The sequence below is a fragment of the Mustela erminea genome, chromosome 8 (assembly GCF_009829155.1).
Source record: "Mustela erminea isolate mMusErm1 chromosome 8, mMusErm1.Pri, whole genome shotgun sequence".
NCBI lineage: Eukaryota > Metazoa > Chordata > Mammalia > Carnivora > Mustelidae > Mustela > Mustela erminea.
Genome location: NC_045621.1, coordinates 108,109,541 through 108,122,163, shown reverse-complemented (window position 1 = coordinate 108,122,163; position 12,623 = coordinate 108,109,541).

Genomic DNA, 12,623 nt, shown 5'->3' with positions numbered 1-12,623 from the left:
CCAGATTAGGGAAGTTCTTAGCTATGATTTGCTCTAATATACTTTCTGTCCATCTCTCTCTTTCTTTGCCCTTAGACACCTCAATAATTCTGACATTGATACATTTCTGGCATCATTAATTTCTCTTTGTTCATGGACTATTAGTTATTTTTCTCTTTTCCTCAACTTCTTTCCTTCCTGTCAGTCTGTCTTCTAAACCATTTACTCTCTTTTCTGCCTCACTCACCCTATGTTAGATCATAAGATTTAGACTGCATTTCAGTTATAACATTTTTAACTATGGTCTGATTAGATCTCATTTCTGTACTAAGAGAGTCTCTGTCTTTTACCTTTTTTTTTTTTCCCATGTCCAGCTATTAACTTTATAATTGTTATCCTAAATTCCATCTTTGACAACTTACTTATATTCATATTGATTAAATATGTAGCAGAAGACATTACTTCTAGTTCTTTCTTTTGTTGTGAATTTCTCCCTTTAGTTATTTTTGCAAGAGTAATATGGGTGAGCAAGTGAACAGAACCAAAAATATCCACCATGGCCCAAGCAAAATACACTCTAGACAATCCAAAGCAGTCAGAAACCAAAATAGAAAAGCAAACAAAAACAAAGCAAAACAGAAGAAAAAAGAAAAAAAAAGAGAGAGGGAAAACAAAAACAAAAACAAAACAAAACAAAAAAACAAAAATAGGAGAGGGGAAGAGAATATAATCTCACAGGGTGGACAAAGCAGGGTGATCCACTTGTTCCTGAGTGAGTTTTGGTCTATGGGTTAGAAGATATGAAATCCCAAAATTACAAAGACAGCAAGCTTTTATGTATTTATATCTATATATACACAAATAAAAAATTGAATATAGTCAGAAAAAAAGCCAAAAATGAGTTTATGTCTATAAAATGTAGTTGTAAAAAATAAAAGTTAAAAAGAGACTTAAATACAGAGTTGATAAAATAAGAAACTGGTTGAAATAGGAAAAAAGAAAAAAATGAAATGCAAAATTTTAGACTGAAAGATAAACAAATCATGAGAAAATAAACTTTGAGTTCTATATACTATTTTCCCCTAACAGTAGAGTTTTACAGTCTTGTGGGATCTGTAACTTAGTTTGCAGCTGTTCTTCCAGTTGGTCTTCTGAATGAAGGGTCTGCTTTGTCGCTGCTTAGGTGTCTTTGCTTGGGCAGAGTTGCACCGCCCCTTGCCGGGGGGATGGGCTCAGTGTAAGCTGGTCTTCCATGTGGCTTTTTTTTTTTTTTTTTTTCCCCTGAAGGCTTTCCTTGCTTCTTAAGAAGATCACAATAAAAATGGCTGTGCCCTGATCTCCAGCCCCAAGCCAAAAGATAGTGGGTCTCCTTCTTCAGTAAACCCTTTGGGACAGTTTTCATTTTTGTGTGTGCCAAACTCCACAGACTCCTGCAGTGTGTACCCACAGTGATCCTCCCAGGAGGAGACTGAGGGACCCACGTTACTGCTCTTTGTGTGCCCTGGGGCTGAAACCATTTGTGGGCTTGTGCATGTACCTGCTCCACCACTCCTGGGGGATGGCTGAGTGTCACTCTATTGTCCTTTCCAGGGCTGGAACCCTGACAGATGATGAACAGCCATGGGTGGACTTGTTTTGTCCCTCACAGGGAGTGACAGACTATCCATGCATTGCTATCCTTTTCACAGTGCTCAGGTGGAAAGCAGTCATCCAATTGGCCAGGCTCAATGATTCTGGTGACCCAAGCTGAGGGTCCCCTCCTATGCTTGCTGACTGCAACCAGTTTCCCCACTCTTTGGGTACTTTACCAGCTCAGGCACTCCTGTTAGTTTTGTGACTCCTGGGATCTTGAGAACACACTGATCCATTTAGGTTTCTGTCCTTTTCATACCCTGAGCCCTTTTCAGACAAGAACAGCCCTTTCTCTCACTGGAACAGATTTCTGAGGGTTCCAATTTTGCCCTCTGGGGCTGTATCATTTTCTAGTAGTCTAATGGAGGATCCTTCTCCCCTCCATTTATCTTCTGATATCTGCCCGGAGATTCACATATCCACATGCCCTACCTTGAAAAAGCAGTCACTTTTCTACTTGCAGAATTCCAGATATGTTTTCTTTTATCTCAGACTGAATTTCTGGGTTTTCAGAATGGCTTGATAGCTATCCAGCTAAATTCAAAGGACCAGATGATACGAGGCCCCCTTACTTTTCAGCATCTTGCATCCTCTCTGAATTTCCTAGTATTCTTACTATCGATTTCTAGTTTCATTCTATTGTGAGCAAAAAGGATACTAGTGATTGATTTCAATTATTTATATTAAACTCTTTTGTGGCCTAAGGTATTGTCCATGCATTCCATAGACACTGAGAAAAATGTGTCACCTGGTGTTGTTGGAAGGATATATATATATATATATATATATATATATATATATATATAATCTGTTAGATCCAGTTGGCCTATAGTGTTGTTCAAGCATTCTGTTTCCTTATGAATCTGTTGCCTGATTATTCTTTCAGGTATTAAAAGTGAGCTATTTAATCTTTCAACTGTTATTGTAAAACTGTCTATTCTGTCTTCGATACTATTTTTTTTTCATTCATACATTGTCTATTTTATTTTTTGTTTGTTTTTCATTTTTGTTTTTGTTTGGGAGGGATGGAAGAGGAAGATGGAGAGAGAAACTGCTCCAACATGGAGCAGGACATATGGATGGATCCCACTACCATGAGATCATGACCTGAGCCAAACTCAAGAGTTGGACATTAACCAACTGCCACCTGAGGGACCTCATAAAGTCTCTTTTATAAAAGACTATTTTGTCATTTATTAAAGTAATTTTTTATAAGGAAAGAATTCTATAATTTTTCTGTTTGTTCTCTGTATGTCTTACAACTTTTCATCCCTCGTTTCTTGTTTTGTTTTTGTTTTTTTTAAGATTTTATTTTTAAGTAATATCTGCACCCCAACATAAGGCTTAAGCATAACTCCAAGATGAAGATTTGAATATTCTACTGACTGAGATTGAGCGAACCAAGCATCCCATTTCTTGATCAACTGTCTTTTGTATTCAGCTGATGTTTTTAGTGATATATTTTGACTCCTTTTTCATTTCCTCTTTTTTTAATCCACTGGTGTGTGTGTGTGTGTGTGTGTGTGTGTGTGTGTGTGTTTGTGAATTTGGGTGTGTGCAGGGGGGTGGATGGGCTTGTGTGAATAGATGTGTGGTTGCCAGGAGGAATATACATAACATACAGCACAGCATACAGCATAACATACAACAACCAAATATGAATTGATACAAAATTAACATCAATCATATACAAAAAATTGACACCTACATTGACCCTTTATGTTAGTCAAAACACAAATGACAGCTTTATACATTGCTTAATAACATAAATTTATACTTATATTTTTGTATTTGTCTTTTAAAATTCCATAAAATATTCTTGAAAGGGAGTTACAATCTAAAATTATAAAAGTACTGGCTGTTACATCTGCCCATGTATATTCCTTTATCAGAAATCTTTATAATTTAAAAAACAAGAGAAATATTTGTAGTTTCATATGTCTTTGAGTTATCAGATAGTGTCTTTTTCTCAAAGGACTAAAGGAATCTGATTTTCAGTATTTCTTATAGGCCAGGTGAACTGGTTATGGACTCCCTCAGATGTTGTTTATCTGTAAATGCCTTAATTTCTCCCTCATTTTTTAAGGAGCATTTTGATGGATAAAAATATTAAGTTTTTTTTTTTCTTTCAGCACTTTGAAATACATTGTCTTACTGCCTTCTGGACTCTAAGCTTTCATATAAGAAATTCCCTGATAATCTCATTGAAAATTGCTTGTATGTGATAAGTCATTTCTTTCTTGTTGCTTTCAAGATTTTCTATCTTTGTCCTTAAGTTGCTTATACTGTGCTACATTGTGAGTCTCTTTGGGTTTATCCTAGTTATAATTCATTAAACTTCATCAATTTAAGGAGTTTCTGGTCATTATTTTTTATAATAATTTTCTCTCTGTTATATTTTCTCTTATCATTAGGGAGCCCCATAATGGATATTTGTCTGCCTGACAGTGTTTCACAGGTCCCTTATGCTGTGCTCACTTTACTTCTTTTTTTTTTTTATCCTCCTGGTCCTTAAACTCAGTAATTTCAAATGTCTTATCTTCAATCCATTGATTCTGTCCTCTTCCTGCTTAAATCTGCAGTTTAATTGCTCTGTAAATTTTCATTTAATTTATTGTATTTTTCAGTCTCAGATTGTTTATATTTTTGTGTCTATTTCTTTTATATACTTATTTTATTCTTATATTATTTTCCCATTTTAATTTTGTTCTTTGTATTTTCCCTTAATTCTTTGAGCATATTTAAGACAGATAATTTAAAGTCAGATTAGATAATTATAAGGTATCAATATAAAATTCACTGACCTTGATTACTTACTGTGGTTATTTAAGGAAGTGTTCTTATTCTTAGGATACATTCAGTAAAATATTTAAGGGTAAACAAATTAAGGTACTAACTTTTACAAATTCAAAAATAATCAGTTTTCATTTATTAAAATGTATCTTTGAAATACTGACAAAGAGTTAGGTAGAGGGCCAAAATCCAAATTGATATCGCTTTTAGATTTAATTTTATTGAAGTTGGAGGAAAGTATGAGACTAATGATTAGGAAGTACTTTAAGAACTGAATATGTAAGTATTCAGACTTTTGCATATTCATTTTTATACTTGTTAGCTTGGGTAATTATCTGACATGTAATGCTATTAAAGTTAAGTAGCTTATCAAATCAACATTCACACTCTCAATATTTAGTAAAATATAGACAAATATTCTAAGAAATGGGTTTTAGAAAAATCATCAGTCTAACTCACCCAGGGCAAAAATTCCAAATGATTGGCTGTCATTAACTAAATTAAAGAAAAGGAAGAAAACATGATGACAAGATTCTAGATGTATATCTTTATAAAAAACATTTTCTTAATATAATGAAAATTTCTTAATAAACAATTAATTTAAGTGGAACTATGAGGTGCCTGGCTAGCTCAGTCAATGGGATATATAACTCTTGATCTCAGGATTATAACTCTGAGCATCACACTGAGTATAGAGATTACTTTAAAAAAAAAAAAATAAAATCTCAAAGAAATAAGAGTAGAGCCATAGGTATATTTACTGAATGCCCACAAAAACACTTTTGAATTACTACTAGTGAATGAAAACATAGCACTATATTAGGAGCAGAGTTCCAATGTTGGAATGTCTGTCTTTACATTCTCTCCACTCCGTACCAGCTATGTGACCTTGGGCAAGGTGTTTTACCTTCCAAGGTCACTGATTCATAATTTGTATAACAAAAATAATAAAGATACATCCTTCCTAGAGATGTTGCATGAGCCCTATGAGTTAACGCAGGTAAATTTTCATTACCTAGAAACATTAAGTTCTCACTAAGTATGAATCATTTCCTCAACCAACGCTATGGACTAATTTGCAGAGTTGCAATATGTTTATTGATTGTGTATTGTGAGATCCACAACTTTGTTAATTAAATGGTACTAAGTGCATGATGCATATGTCAAATACCAACACATATGTAACATTTTTAATGAGAAGTCAAATCAAGGAGAAAAATATGTGTGTGTGCATGTGTGTGTGTGTGTGTGTGTGTGTGAATATGCATGTGCATGTGCTTATGTAAATGTTTCTATAAACATGTGCATAAAAATTAACTTCTGGGAGAAATCCATGCAAACTGGTCAAAAAAGTTCATCTCTCTAAGGGAAGTAATGGAAAATTTAATTTCTTCTTTATATTTTAATGTATTTTTATATATGTTAATTATGAAAATTTTCTTTTCTCAGGAAAAAAAAAATGATAACATATCTTTAGTGAAAACCCATAAACAAACACAGACAAGCACCACCACAAAACATTGCAACCAGAACACTTGTCCTGGAAGAGACAGCTGTGGAAGATGAAAAACCTCCAAAGATTTTTCAAATTTGTTTTCTCTTCTATCATGTGGAAAAGAGCTGAAAGGAACTTGAGAAGGTTAAGAGATCCCTGACCTTTGAGTAGCTAGTGAACACAAAAGAAACTCAGTCTCACTGGAAAATAACAAAGGGGAAGGGGGACTTAAATGAGGAATGAAGTTATGTAATGTAGACCTAAGCATAGTACACTGGTCAAGATTTGGATATCTTAGTGGAACGGAAAGAGATGTTATTTTTTCAATGACTAGTATTTAACTGCATTATTAACTGCAATATCTGGTATTAATCTGAATAGTGGCCAGATAGGTAAATATTACCATCTCTACTTTAGAGATGAAATTCAAAATCAAAGAGCCTAATTATTGCTGGTTACTAGTAGGTATTTTCTTGACATTGATTCTAATTTATTATTATTTTAAGATTTAGTTATTTGAGAGAGAGAGAGAGAGAGAGAGAGAGCACATCAAGGTGGAGGGGCAAAGGGAGAGAAAATCCCAAGCAAACTCCCTACCAAGTATGGAGCTGAAGTACAGCTTGATTTCATGACCCTGAGATCATGATCTGAGCCAGAACCAAGAGTTGGAGGCTCAACCAACTGACCAACTCAGGCTCCCCTGATTCTGACTTAAAATAGAATATTTCTATTTACATTTGCTACTGAATTCTACTGACATAGGAAAAAAAAAACCTGTATTTTCTGTGATACTTGTTATCTATAGCAAAATATCTCATTATTGTATGTACTAATAGTATGGTCAACTGATTAACTTCTATTGTAGTTTTATGATAACACACTGTGATGACAATTTCATCTCCTTTTCTAATATTTACACACCTGATTTTAAAAATTTAATTACATTAGTATTTCTAATCCAATATTGATTGATAAGATTTTAACAGGATTTAACAACATTTTAAAGAACTAATGCTTATAAGTGAGCTTATAGTGTGAGAGATGAGTAGATTATGTACGAATATGTATATGTCTACATTCATAGATATATATGGTAGAGTTGTCTGATTTGGACATAAGAATTTAAAATGAGTGGGAAGAGTTCCATCATACCTGAAATAGTTAATATTATATGAAAGCTGCATAGCCATAGAAGTTTTATAACCATTACTTGTAAACCCATCAAAAGTATCTCATTTATATGGAGAGAGTGACAGCTTAGTACCTTTTATACTCAACTGGAGTAATTGTGTTTCTGTCTGAAGTTGTAAATAGTAGTTTAATATATTACATACCTATAGATATTAAACGCTCTCATACTTGTTTCATTAAGTTACATCTTTCTATTTATTCTTGGTCATACTTCTCAGAATCTATGTTTACAATGATTTTTTTTTTAATGTTATATTTTCAATCAGCTTTAAAAACATCATCACTGAAGACTTTCAGTTTTAGCCCTGCCATGTAAAGAATATATAAGTCATCTCTTCCATCATTACAGCACAACTGTGGTAAAAATTTAAAATGACTGAATTTTTTTTGACCCACCAGAAAACAGTGGTCATAAGACAAACTGCCTTCACAACCGCTGGAGACAAGTGAATCCAGAGACTCACAAAAAGGATCTGTTTACCTGCAGCTGAAGCTGCTAGAGGTCTAAAGTAGTAAAAGCACTGAAATAGTAATTTTGACAAATTGCTGGAGCTTGGGTGTGGACTAATTTGAAAATGAGTAGCTCCTGTGGCTCTAGCCTTTAAAACATCTCTTTCATGGATTTTACTCCATGAAACCCACTGGATTTTCACAGAAAGAAAAGATGTCCTCATGTCTCAGCCCAAGGGAAGAAAGGAGTAATCATTTTGTAATATACCTAGAGTATTTTCCATAATAAATGCTTACACTCCAGGAGAAAATACTTTACTAGAGCCTTATCCCAGTTTGGATAAGGACATTTATCCCACTGCAGTCCCATATTACTAGAGAAGCATTTGTGAAGACCACAACCCAGAGACACAGGCCCAGAGAAAGACTGAGATTTAATAAGATCAAAGATTACCTGTGAATATGCCTAACCATAAGAGAAACAGTACCAATGAAAGAAGAGGGGGGTTATGCCTGAAATTTCAGTAAAGCACAGATGCTATTCAAGAAGTACTTCTTAGGAAAATCCAAGTCAGGAGAGTAAAAATAAAGACATGATAAATTTGAAGTCTTTGAACCCACTGCTAAAGAAAACACTTAATACAGCCCAATCCCTACCCAATTAACATAAAAACTAACACTGACACTATTTATCTTGGTTGTTATTATTCCCATAGCAGATGGTCCATTAAACAAACAATCAAACAAACAACTAGGGGATGCCAAAGGGGAAAAAAAATAGGAGTGTGAAGAGAAAAAGCAAAGAACAAAACAAGACTCAGATATGGCACAGATGTTGGAATTGTCATGCAGGAAATAGAAAATAAGTATGATTAATATGTCAAGAGCTCTAATAGAGAAGGTAGATAATATGTAATAGTGAATAGGTAATATAATAAGATAGATATAATTTTACATCCGACAAAGAATCAAAAATGAATTCTACAAATGAAAAACACTGTAACAGAAATGAAGAATGACTTCAAGGGTTTAACCAGAATGCACACAGCCCAGAAAAGTAAAACATTAGAAATGGGCCTCTAGAAAAATCCCCAAACCTAATAGTGCTATAAGAATTTAGACAGTGTGGTATTAGCAAAAGAAAAGACATATAGATCCATGGAACAGAGTGGAGAGTCCAGAAATAGATGTATACCATTATACAGAACTGATCTTTGATGAAGGAACAAAGACAATTCCTTCATCAAAGATCAGTTCCTTCATTAAAGATCAGAGGGGACAATCTTTTCAACAAATACTGTGTTTAAGGACATTTATATGCAAAAAAAGGTGAACTTAAACACAACCTTATAACTTTCACCAAAATATTACCTAAAAATATTTCACAGATCCAATGGTGAAGTGCAACACTATGAAATTTATAGAAGGAAATGGAGGAAGAAATTCTTTTGACCTTATATTCGGTGACTATTTTTAGATACAACATAAAAAAAAAATGACCCATTCAAGTAAAATTTATATTGGGCTTTATTAAAATTAGACTTCTTCTCTGTGAAAGTCTGTTAAGAAAATCAAGACAAGCTACCTACTGGGAGGAAATATTTTCAAAATCCATGTCTGATAAAGAACTACTATCCAAAACACACACACAAAAAAAATCACTTACATTTAAGTACTCAAAAAAAAAAAAAAAATACAAACCAGGTGGAAATTCCTGGTGGCTTAGTCAGTTAAGAGTCTGCCTTTAGTTCAGGTCATGATCCCAGGGTCTGGGACAGAGTCCAGTATCAGGCTCCTTGCTCAGCAGGGAGCCTGCTTCTGCCTCTCCTGCTGCCCTTCCTCCCCCTGCTTGTGCATGCTCTCTTTCTCTCTCCCTGACAAATAAATAAAATAAAATCTTAAAAAAAAAAAAAGAAACAAACCAATAAAAAAAGAACAAATAATTTGAACAGACACTTCACCAAAAACATATACAGATGACAAATAAACATATGAAAAGGAGCTCAACATGATCTTTATTCAGGAAATGTATGTTAGAACACCAGTGAAATTACTACTATACACCTATGAGAAAGCCCAAGGCTGAAAGCTGATAGTCCATCTTACTGGTGAGAATGTGGAATAACAAGAACTTGCATTCCTCATAAGTGGGTATTCAAAGTGGTACAGCCACTTTGGAAGACAGTTTGGCAGTTATTTGCAAAACTAATCCCTGTTTCACCATATGATGCAGCCATAATGCTTTTTTGTATTTACCCAACTGGTTTGAAAAATTATGTTTATATGAAGAGCTGCATGCGAAGGTTTACAGCAGCTTTCTTCTTAATCACTCAAACCTGTAAGCCACAAAAATGTCTTCACATAGGTGGAATGAATAAATAAATAGAGTTCAGTGCATCTACGAAATAGAGTATTTCTTAAGCATGAAAAAAAGTAAACTATCAGCTCATGAAAACAGGGACTTTATAGCACAACATGTGTACTTCAATGTGTGCAGATTTTCAAAAACTCACTTAGAGGATTGAGAGAAACCAGGATGAGATGTAGAATATGACAACCATCTAGCAGTATTTCAAATGCTTGCAACAAGCTAACTGCAGGGAATGGGGAGAAAGGGTGCTGACCTGAGTATCCCTGGAAATGACGTGAGTCTATACGATTAAAAGAAACATTGTGTAACTACTATAATCTAGTGATAAAGTTATTACCCATGGGGGTATAGTCTAACATTTCTGACACTTCCATACAATTAAGCTGCACTTAAATGGTTCAATGAATGGCTGGTTGAGAATGGGAGCCAGGCTTCTCCACATGAGAGTAGAAAGCTTGAGATAAAGAAGAGGGATAGGTACAATGAATGATTCATGCAGTTATAAATTTGAGTTACTATGGATGCATGGTTAGTGAATGCAGATATAGAAGATTAGATATAAAAATATTCATGGATATGTGTATATCTACTTGGTTAATGTTCACAGTTGTATTTCATTCCTCTCTCAGGTGAGAAGGCCTAGAATTGATGACATCCCAGCAGCACTAAATAGTCAGTGCTCAGGTCTTGATTTTCATGACAGTACTCTAATGAAAAGAAATAAATATCTTTAGATAAATGGCTTATTTAGGGACTGAAGCAGGAAATACTGAAGATGAGCTTTGAACACCATAAGACAAAAGAAAGTATTAAAAAAAAAAAAAAAAGATGGTGCTATGTCAAGAGGACTCAGGAACTAAGTGAAACTGGTCCATGGCCATGGTTGGAATAGTCTGAGCATCAAAATAAATAAGATAGTTTTGAATTATAGTCTAAAGCATAATATATATGTAAAGTATGTTTATATATCTCCATACTGAAAATACTTTAATAGATAAATAATAAATATATAAAAATTGGGAGAACAAAGCTGTGCAGAACAATTCCAAATAATTTCCTTTAGTATTCTACCCTAAAGAGGATAGAACATACCTCCTCACTCCTTAAGTGTAAGCAGCTCACGGTGACTTCCTTTTAAAGAATATAGTAGAGAACAGTAGCAAAAAGGATAAGTTCACAGTGGAGAAATCTCATGAACACTATCTCAGCATCATGGTCAAGATTGACATGTTGATATTATGTGCCGTTGATATAATATAATGAAAATGACACCTTATCTCTGTGGCCTTCCTCCCCATAACCCATAATTCCAATATAGGGATGAGAAAAACATCAAACAAATCAAATCCCGATTGAGGGATATTCTACAAAATACTTAAGTGGAACACCTCAAAATTGATATCACCCCAAACAAGGAAACTCTGAGAAACTTTGACAAACCAGAGGAATGTAGGGAGACATAACAGCTAAATGTATTATGTTCTCCTGGATAGGGTCTTTTAACAGAAAAAAGATATTGCATAAAAACTGAAGATATTTGAATAGAGTGTGGACTTCAGTTAATTATAGTATACCAATGTGGGTTCATTAATTTAACAAATGTAACATATATGATATCAACAATAGGGGAAACTGGATATGGGATATATGGAAACTCTTCGTGACATCTTAGCAATTATTCTGTATTCTAAGCAGAAGCATTTAAGTGCCTATGTTCCAGACACTTCAGAGGCAGATAGATCAAGTGATAAGCAAAATAAATTAAATTCTTGCTTCATTGAACTCATATACTAGGGAAAAGATAGACAATAAGGAGGCAACATAAATAAAAATGATAATTTTACATAACATAAAATGGTAAGAAGAGAATGAGTCAGATGTTAAAGAGTAACTTTGTTAGGCACAATAAGTGATGAAGGAGGTAAGTATCAAGCAGGTTATCAGCAATACTAGTTTCAGACTAAATACCACAAAGCCCTGGACCATTCATATATACACTATTCAAAATAAAATAATTCTAAAATACATTTAAAAATCAGATTTTTTTTTCTTTAGACAACAATTAAATTACTTTTTAATATTCATCTCAAAACCCCACTTGCTGCAGTACCAACAATAATACGCTAATTTTGGACATCAGAAAATAATATCTAATGTTAGATATGGAAGGTAGGAAAAAATCAGCTTTTTCAAGGGCAAGGAAGGACCAAAATAACTAAAGATACAGCATACCAACTCTATTAGCTAAAATATATTGAGTACTTACCATACATCGTGTACTGTTCTTAATATTTTATACATATCGTTTGATTTGGTTCTAACAGTCCCATGTGGTAGGTACTATTATGTTACCCTTATTTTACAAGTAAAATAATTGAGATCCAGAGACATTGACTTACTTGCCACAAGGGTAGGATTAGAACTCAGGCAATCTGAATCCAGAATATATACTCTTAACTGTACCATTGTACTGCTAGCACTGTCTCAGCGACCATCTGCTGAGTGTTAAGTACTACAGATGCTCACTATGTATTCACTATTTTCATTCTCACTCTATTATAGAAGTTTTGTACTATGAGAACCTCTACTTTAGAGATGAATAATTAAATCTCAGTTTCCAGCCCAAGCAGTTTGGCTCCAGAGTTAATGATCTTAGACGTATAGACAATAAGTCTGAGATGTATTGAAGCATTTTTAGAGTAGGAATGAGCC